This window comes from Carettochelys insculpta, chromosome 7, assembly GCF_033958435.1.
Source record: "Carettochelys insculpta isolate YL-2023 chromosome 7, ASM3395843v1, whole genome shotgun sequence".
Taxonomy (NCBI): domain Eukaryota; kingdom Metazoa; phylum Chordata; order Testudines; family Carettochelyidae; genus Carettochelys; species Carettochelys insculpta.
In genome coordinates, this window is record NC_134143.1 from 1,824,259 (window position 1) to 1,831,457 (window position 7,199).

Sequence of the window (7,199 nt, forward strand, 5' to 3'; positions counted from 1 at the left end):
CCCACAGACAGCCACAGGCCCTCAAGCAGGACCAATGTTTATTTAACACAACTATCATCTTCCCCTTCTCAATAAGGCTTTTCCCAGAACACGTTTGAACCCTGACTCTCTTGCCCTTCTGGAAGTGAGTAACATGAGCTGTGAGCTCCACATTTCCTTACCCTCACCTGGATAGGTGTGTCTTATTTATACCCCCTGTGCACAGCTGGAGCGAATGCACAAGGGCATGAAGCTACAGAGCACCCAAGGGGGAGAGTCAGCTGGTGAGAGGTTTTCTTCTCTCCTTGGGCAGGTGGAAACAGAAGTGAAGAGAAGAAAATCCTCTTCTACATTCCAAAGATGATGGAAATAGCAATTGGTAATGTAGTCGCTTCTGCTAGAGCTGAGGACAAGAACAGTCATTTGCTACCAAAGGCCAACATGTCAGTGAAAGGTGTGAGAAGATTGCTGTGTGGGATGAGACAATCAATGCAAGAAGAAAACTGCCCACTATGGGCTTTGAACCCATGACACTGCATGGAAACAGCTCATTCTCAACCAATAGAGCTAGCCAGGCCCCAAGAAAAAGCTTTCCAACCTTCTGTCACACAGTTGAAGGAGTTAAGTTTGTAAAAGTCAAATGCATGTGGCAAAGTGTTCACAAGTGCCTGACCAAAGTGTCTCCCCTGCCCTCAATTGGGTGCTTAGGTGTCTGTCGGGAGACACAGCTTCAAACTCCTCTCCTGACACACCCACTTTTTGGCCACAAGAAACAGCCTCAGTTCAACCTCCCCAGTCACATGAGAAAAGTCCGTGCTCAGGATTTCTCTCAGAGGCCCTTTCCCGCCCTCTCCCTCTTCAGCTCCTGTGATGTGAGATCAACCCTCCTCCCTTGGCCTCTGGGAGAGAACTGCAGCCAGCTGGGTGTGTGCTCCTGGAAAAGACTCCATGCGAAGAGCAGCAGCTGAGGTGGAGAGGGCAGAGCTGGGTTAAGTGAAAGCAAAGGAGTGATGGTCCTTTGGGGGTTTGTCTATTATCAGAGCTGTTCAATCCATAGGACAAAGGGGGGGTGGCTGCACTAGAACCATAGAACAGGGATGGAAGAGACCTAAAAAGGCCATCAAGCCCAGCCCCCTGCCCAAGGCAGGACCAGACCCATCAGATCAGCCCCGCCAGGTTTTGTCAAAACGAGACTTAAACACCTCCAGAGGTGGAGACTCCACTACTTCCCTGGGGAGACCGTTCCAATGCTTCACCACCCTCCGAGTGAAAAAGTTTTTCCTCATGTTTAACCTGCACCTTCCCAAATGCAACTTGAGTCCATTGTTCCGTGTTCTGCCATCCGTGACCACTGTGAACAGCCTCTCTCCAGCCTCTTTGCAGCCTCCCTTCAGTAAGCTGAAGGCTGTTATCAAGTCCTGCTTCAGTCTTCTCTTCTGCAGACTAAACCGTCCCAGTTCCCTCAACCTTTCTTCATAGGTCACATGCTCCAGCCCCCTAATTATTTTGGTCGCCGCCTCTGGACCCTCTCCAGTGTATCCACATCCTTCCTATAACTGGGGGCCCAGAACTGGACACAGTACTCCAGATGCGGCCTCACCAAAGCCGAATAAAAAGGAATAATCACTTCTCTGCATCTACTGGCAACCCTCCTCTTGATGCGACCTAATATTCCGTTAGCTTTCTTGGCTACAGTGGCACACTGTTAACTCATGTCCAGTTTCTCATCCACTTCAGCTCCCAGGTCTTTTCCTGCAGAACTACTACTGAACCAGTCAGACCCCAGCCTTTAACAAGGCTTGGGATTCTTCCGGCCCCGGTGCAGGACTCTGCACTTGTCCTTATTGAACCTCATCAGATTTTTTGCAGCCCAGTCTTCCAATTTGTTGAAGTCACTCTGGACCGTAGCCCTACCCTCCAGCATATCTACCTCTGCCCCTAGCTCATTGTCATCCACAAACTTGCTGAGGGTGGAATCCAACCCCTCATTCAGGTCATTGATAAGTATGTTGAACAGACCAGGCTCCAGAACTGAACCGAAGTGGAACTCCACTAGAAACCGACCGCCATCCCGACATTGAGCCGTTGATCACGTCCCACTGGGCCCAACCTTCTAGCCAGCTTTCTATCCATCTTACTGTCCGTTTATCCAATCCACATTCCTTTAACTTGCCATCCACACCACCTGTGAATGCTGAAGTCGCCTCCCATCAGGTCTCTTGATTGCTCCCTGCCAGCCACTCAGCCTGTGTCCTTTTTTTTGGGCCTCTGCTCATAGCAGCCAGAGAGGAAGGACAGGCTCCCTGGCCAAGGCTGTTGGTGGATGGTTTTTGTTTCACTTAGAACAAAAGTGTTCCCTTGGCTCATTGAAAGGTACCGCAGGCTGTCTGATTGCTGGCACTCATAGGGGCAGGGAATGCCAGGCTCCAGGCCAGCCATACAAGCAGGAACACATGCCAGGACACAAATGACATCCTGTGTTTGTTGCTGATTTCAGCTTGGAAACTTTTGGGATAACCAGTGCTCCACAGAATCTCCGCTGGCTTCCTCTGAGCCTCCCCTGCAATGCCATCCACCTGTGTGGCATGTGCCATGACACATGGATAGGCCAACCTAGAGAAAGTGGTGGTGAGAGGCCCTAAGAGCTGCCTTTCACTAGCTCAGCGGGTGGAGCAGTGGACTTTCGGGAACTCTCAGCAAGTTCTGTGTAGTTGACTGGATGAGAGTGGGCACAATGGGGTCTTTTCACCCTCCCCTTGCTGAGGAAGAGCAAGAGAAGAAATGAAAAGCCTTCAAGCACCAAGGTGTCTGGAAAGGTCTGACAATGTCCTTTTCAGGAGCATTTGCCAGCAGCAAGGACCAACGTAGTCACTAATTGCTCTGGGGCCTATGTTAGGAAAACCTCTGCTGAAGCCTGGGGTTGAACCAGGGACCTTTAGATCTTCAGTCTAATGCTCTCCCAACTGAGCTACTTCAGCAGCTGCTCAAAAGCTACCACCTCACTATTGGAAATGTTTTTCTCAGCTATTGTTGCCTTTGCGAGTGTCCTTGAGAGACAGGAGGAATATTGGCAACTTCCTTCAGCTTGAGTTCCTCTTTTGCCCCATTTCTGCCTTACTTCCTGGTTCACCCAGTGGCCGCAGGGGACTGCAGGATACTGATGGTAAAGAAGAAGATGGGATCTGACCCTTTCACCACAAGAGTATCTTACCACATCCTGGCCACTTAGCCTCAAGATCATTGTGTGACCGGATGGTGCCCAAGCTTTTGAAGAGGGACAATAAGTAAACAGGGCCACTCGTGTGTAAAGGCCAAGAGTTACAAAGCAAAGCAACCCCAGGAAGAGTCTTTGAAGAAGTGACCCATCGGGATGAAGCATCCAGAGGTCCTCAAGTGCTCTCGGCCATTCTCCCTGTTGAAGGAAAAGATCCAGGATCATTGAACCATGGAGATAAATGTGTGGTTGTGCAGATCAGGTCGGAGAGAGAGCTGTGGTTTCTTCAACCATGGGATTCTCTTCTGGGCATACACGTTGCAAGGAGGAGATGGGATGACTTAACAAAGAGAAGATTCAGGGGCAGAAAGAGTCCCAGTATGGGCTCAGGAACAAGGTGAGTGGGTTAAGAGAGTTGTTCCCAGGCAGAGGAGTTAGCTCAAGTGGTAGAGCGCTCAAACCGTTGTCCTGGTATAAGTGAATAACACGAATTCAGAGCTCCTCCTTGCCTCGCTATGTGTAGATCATTTATAGGTCCAGGGCACAAACGGAGCTGATGTGGAAAGACATGACACGACAGAGTGCTGAGGAGGACGGTGAGCTGGCAAAGGGTTTTTTTCTGCCCTCTTGGGGCATATGAGGATGGAACTGAAGAGAAGAAAATCCTCTTTTGCTCTCTGAGGGTGACAGAAACATCAATTGCTCCTCTCCAGACCTGAGGACAAGAAGAGACTTTTCCTGCCTAAGGCCAGAAGCTCAAAGGAGACAGAGAGGGAGAGAGGGAGAGCAGAGCCCTGGCTGGGCATCTCCTGGGATCATGATTCTAGCTAGTTCAAATAGTTCTTTTGACAAAGGGGCTTCAAAACAGGTTCCATTGTTTGTAGATGCTGAATGTCCAAATAGCAGAGCAGTATTTCCAAACCCATGTTGTGTGTAGCTCTGCGATATCAGAATCAACAACTCTGGAATCCCTCTTCTGGAATCGCTTATCGAGGCAGAACACTGCAGTGCACACACAGCCTTTGTGTCCCTCAGCCATAGCCATGGGCAGCCACAGGGATGCTGTGGCCTGTGGAATAAGATCGGTGAGTCAGAAATTAAGTTCAGACACAGGGGAATTAGCTCAGTTGGCAGAGGGCTCATTTAGCGTGCGAGAGGCTTTGGGATAAATGCCCACGTTCTCCAACAGAAGTGGTGTCTTTTTTCCTCTTTTCCAAGGCCGCGTCAGGCCGGGAGCGAAGCTTCTCCAGTGCCCTCTTCCATTTCCCTCCATTTTGCTCCCTGCAAAGAAACAGCCCATTTGGGTTCGAAAGCTGCTGGACCCCGGCCTCCTTGGCCTTAACGATTTCTCTTTAAAACAAAGGTTAACCTGGGTCATGTGCTATGATGACCTAATCTTTCAGATGTGACCAGTTCTCCATTTCTAGGGAGCTTCCAGCGCTGACCACAGTTTCCCCAGTACAGCAGTCCCAGGACACCTGTCCTCTGGGTCTTCACTGGCCAAGAGCCTTCCCCAAGCAATGTGGACCATAAAAGCCCTGTGGTTGTCATGACAATCTGGGCACTGCAGTAGGTCTTCCGGAGGTGGGGGACAGTTTTTTACACCCCTGAGAGACACCACCCAATTGTCTAGCGCGGATCTGTGCAAAGAGTCACCCCCCTTGGGAGCTAAACCTCCCCAGCTCCTCTGCCGGACAGGATCTAAACTCCAGCAGAGCAAAGCAGGCCCAGGTGTGGCTGGCAGGAGTCAGGTGTGGGCAGACAGCAGAGCTCAGGCTGAGGCAGGCCTCATGGCTTAGCTGGCTAAAACACCTCCCTTCTAAACAGGAACCCCTGGTTTCCTGTCCCAGGGGTGCCCAACTACTGCCCTTTCAGGAAACCTGCCAGGACATTGCACCACACGGATGTGAGATATAACCCCCAATGCCCATTCTGCTGGTTTCCAAGATGCTGACAGGGACTCGTAAGAGAGCTGCTGACACTTCAGTGCTCCTCTGCTGAGGTCCAGGGATCATTGATTCAAGTCTATTGGTCAGTAATTATTGTTTGTGTTCCTTCATGCTGGTCCCTGCGTGTCAGCAGCCACCCCACATGCTACTGGTGCCTGGGGGTGGGGAGGCTCTTTGTGGCTGTGTCCTGGCCAGGGCTCTCCCCACCTTTGGTTCTCTGTGTTTTTAAGCCTCCCCATGGAGTTGTGAGCATTAGTTGCCTCCTGCTCCAGCTTCCCAGAGGAGGGGAGCTGTGGTGGGCTGCAGCCTGCAACTCCTGCTCCCTCCTGCTTTCCCCTGACTTGTCAGCCTGGCCCTGGGCCTCTTTCCTTTCGCATCAGAGGGACGAGGGACAAAGCTGAGTTGAAGTGCAAGGGCCAAACTTGTGGGCGTGAGGTGCAGCTGTGAGAAAAGCAATGCCTGAGAGTGTGTGAAAAAAGGGGAAGACTTTGTCTTATTGTTAACCCCAATACGACCAGCTGGCAGGATTCTGACCAGGGATGCCATGGGAGGGACCTGTGAAAAACATATCATTTGTCACAGAAGCGGCTCTTGTTTCTGTGTTGGAAATCACCTCGTCCTTAGGAGTTCTAAATCTGCCCTTCCCCAAGCAACGTGGACCACAAAAGCTCTCTGATTGCCAGGATGATATGTGCACTGGGGGAGGTCTACATTGTGTTGCGGGGGGGTGACAGTTTTTACATAGAGTCATGGAGTGACACCACCGAATTTTCTAGCCCAGACCTGTCCAAAGAGTCACCCCCCTTGGGAGTTAAACTCCACAGGCTCCTCTGCCTGACAGGATCTCCACTCAAGCAGAGCTGAGCAGGCCCAGATGGGGCGGCAAGGAGTGAGGTGGGGGCAGACAGGAGAACTCATCTGAGAACAGGTGCCATGGCTTAGCTGGCCAAAGCACCTGCCTTGTAAGCAGGGGATCCTGGGTTCAAGTCCCAGTGGTGCCTGGTTACCATCCATCTTTGGGGTTGGCTACTGTTGTCAAAGTTGCCACCAGTGTGGTGCTCTGCTCTCTCCAATGCTGATATCACTTGGCTGTGTGAATGTGTTCCCTCTGTGTGCTGCCCTGGCTCTTCAGATAGCTGACACAGCAGACTTGAAGAGAACCCCTGCTGACCACAGAGTTTAGTAAGGTGCAAAGGCACGTTGGCCAGGTACGTTGCTGTATTGGATACAGTAGAAGTTCCCTGTAGATTTCTAAGTCAGGGCATACTACAAATATGCACCCACGGTCAATGGACTTAGCTCAGTCAGTGGCAGGACTTTCCACTGCCCCCTCGGCCGGACCCAGACTGCCTCCCAAGATTACGTTCTTATTCACAGCTACAAACAACTTACTCCTCACTCCTGACGTATTGAGGTGCACCCTTCTACGTAATCAGGTGCCGCCTCTCACCTTGTACATGGTGGTTTGAACAAAACTCTATCCATCATATTACCCTTCTGCCCCTGTCATTGGGATGGGTCGGCCTGTTCTTTCTTATCTGTGGAATGGTCCAGGGTCGGGTGTTCTGGTACCATGTTCCTTTTTTCAACATGCTAAGTAGATAGGTTTCTGCAACATCAACCCTCTTCTTGCCAACTTCTGTGAGCAATGCATTCCTTCTGCTTACAGCTGCACTTTGCTTTCTGTTAGCAAAGTTTTGACCATTACTTTGGTTCAGGCCTCATACTAGGCCTGTACTTACTAGAGCTACTGTTAGTAAACAGGACTGGTGCATGTTAGATATGACCCCCAAATGTACATTCTGATGATTTCCATGATGCTGACAGGGACTCATAGCAGAGCTGCTGACAGCTCAGTGCTCCTGGCTCCTCTATTGGTGGGGGCAGGGTCCTGGGGGGTGGGAGGCTCTCTCTGGGGGCCTGCAGGCCAGGGCTTTCCCCACCTTTGATACTCTGTGTTTTTCAAGCCCCCCCATGGATCTGTCAGCATTAGCAGCCCCCTGCTGCAGGTTCCCAGAGGAGGGGAGTTGTGGTGGGCTGCAGCCTGGGATGACTCC

At 51.1% G+C, this 7,199-nt stretch overlaps 2 non-coding genes across 2 annotated transcripts; one reads left to right on the forward strand and one right to left on the reverse strand.

Annotated features, from left to right (window-relative positions):
* Window positions 1-2,884: 2,884 nt before the first annotated feature.
* On the reverse strand, window positions 2,885-2,957 carry TRNAF-GAA (transfer RNA phenylalanine (anticodon GAA)). Its single transcript has one exon. It is a non-coding gene; the product is annotated as a tRNA-Phe (tRNA).
* Window positions 2,958-6,069: 3,112 nt separating this feature from the next.
* Window positions 6,070-6,143, forward strand: TRNAT-UGU (transfer RNA threonine (anticodon UGU)). Its single transcript has one exon. It is a non-coding gene; the product is annotated as a tRNA-Thr (tRNA).
* The last annotated feature ends 1,056 nt before the right edge of the window (window positions 6,144-7,199 follow it).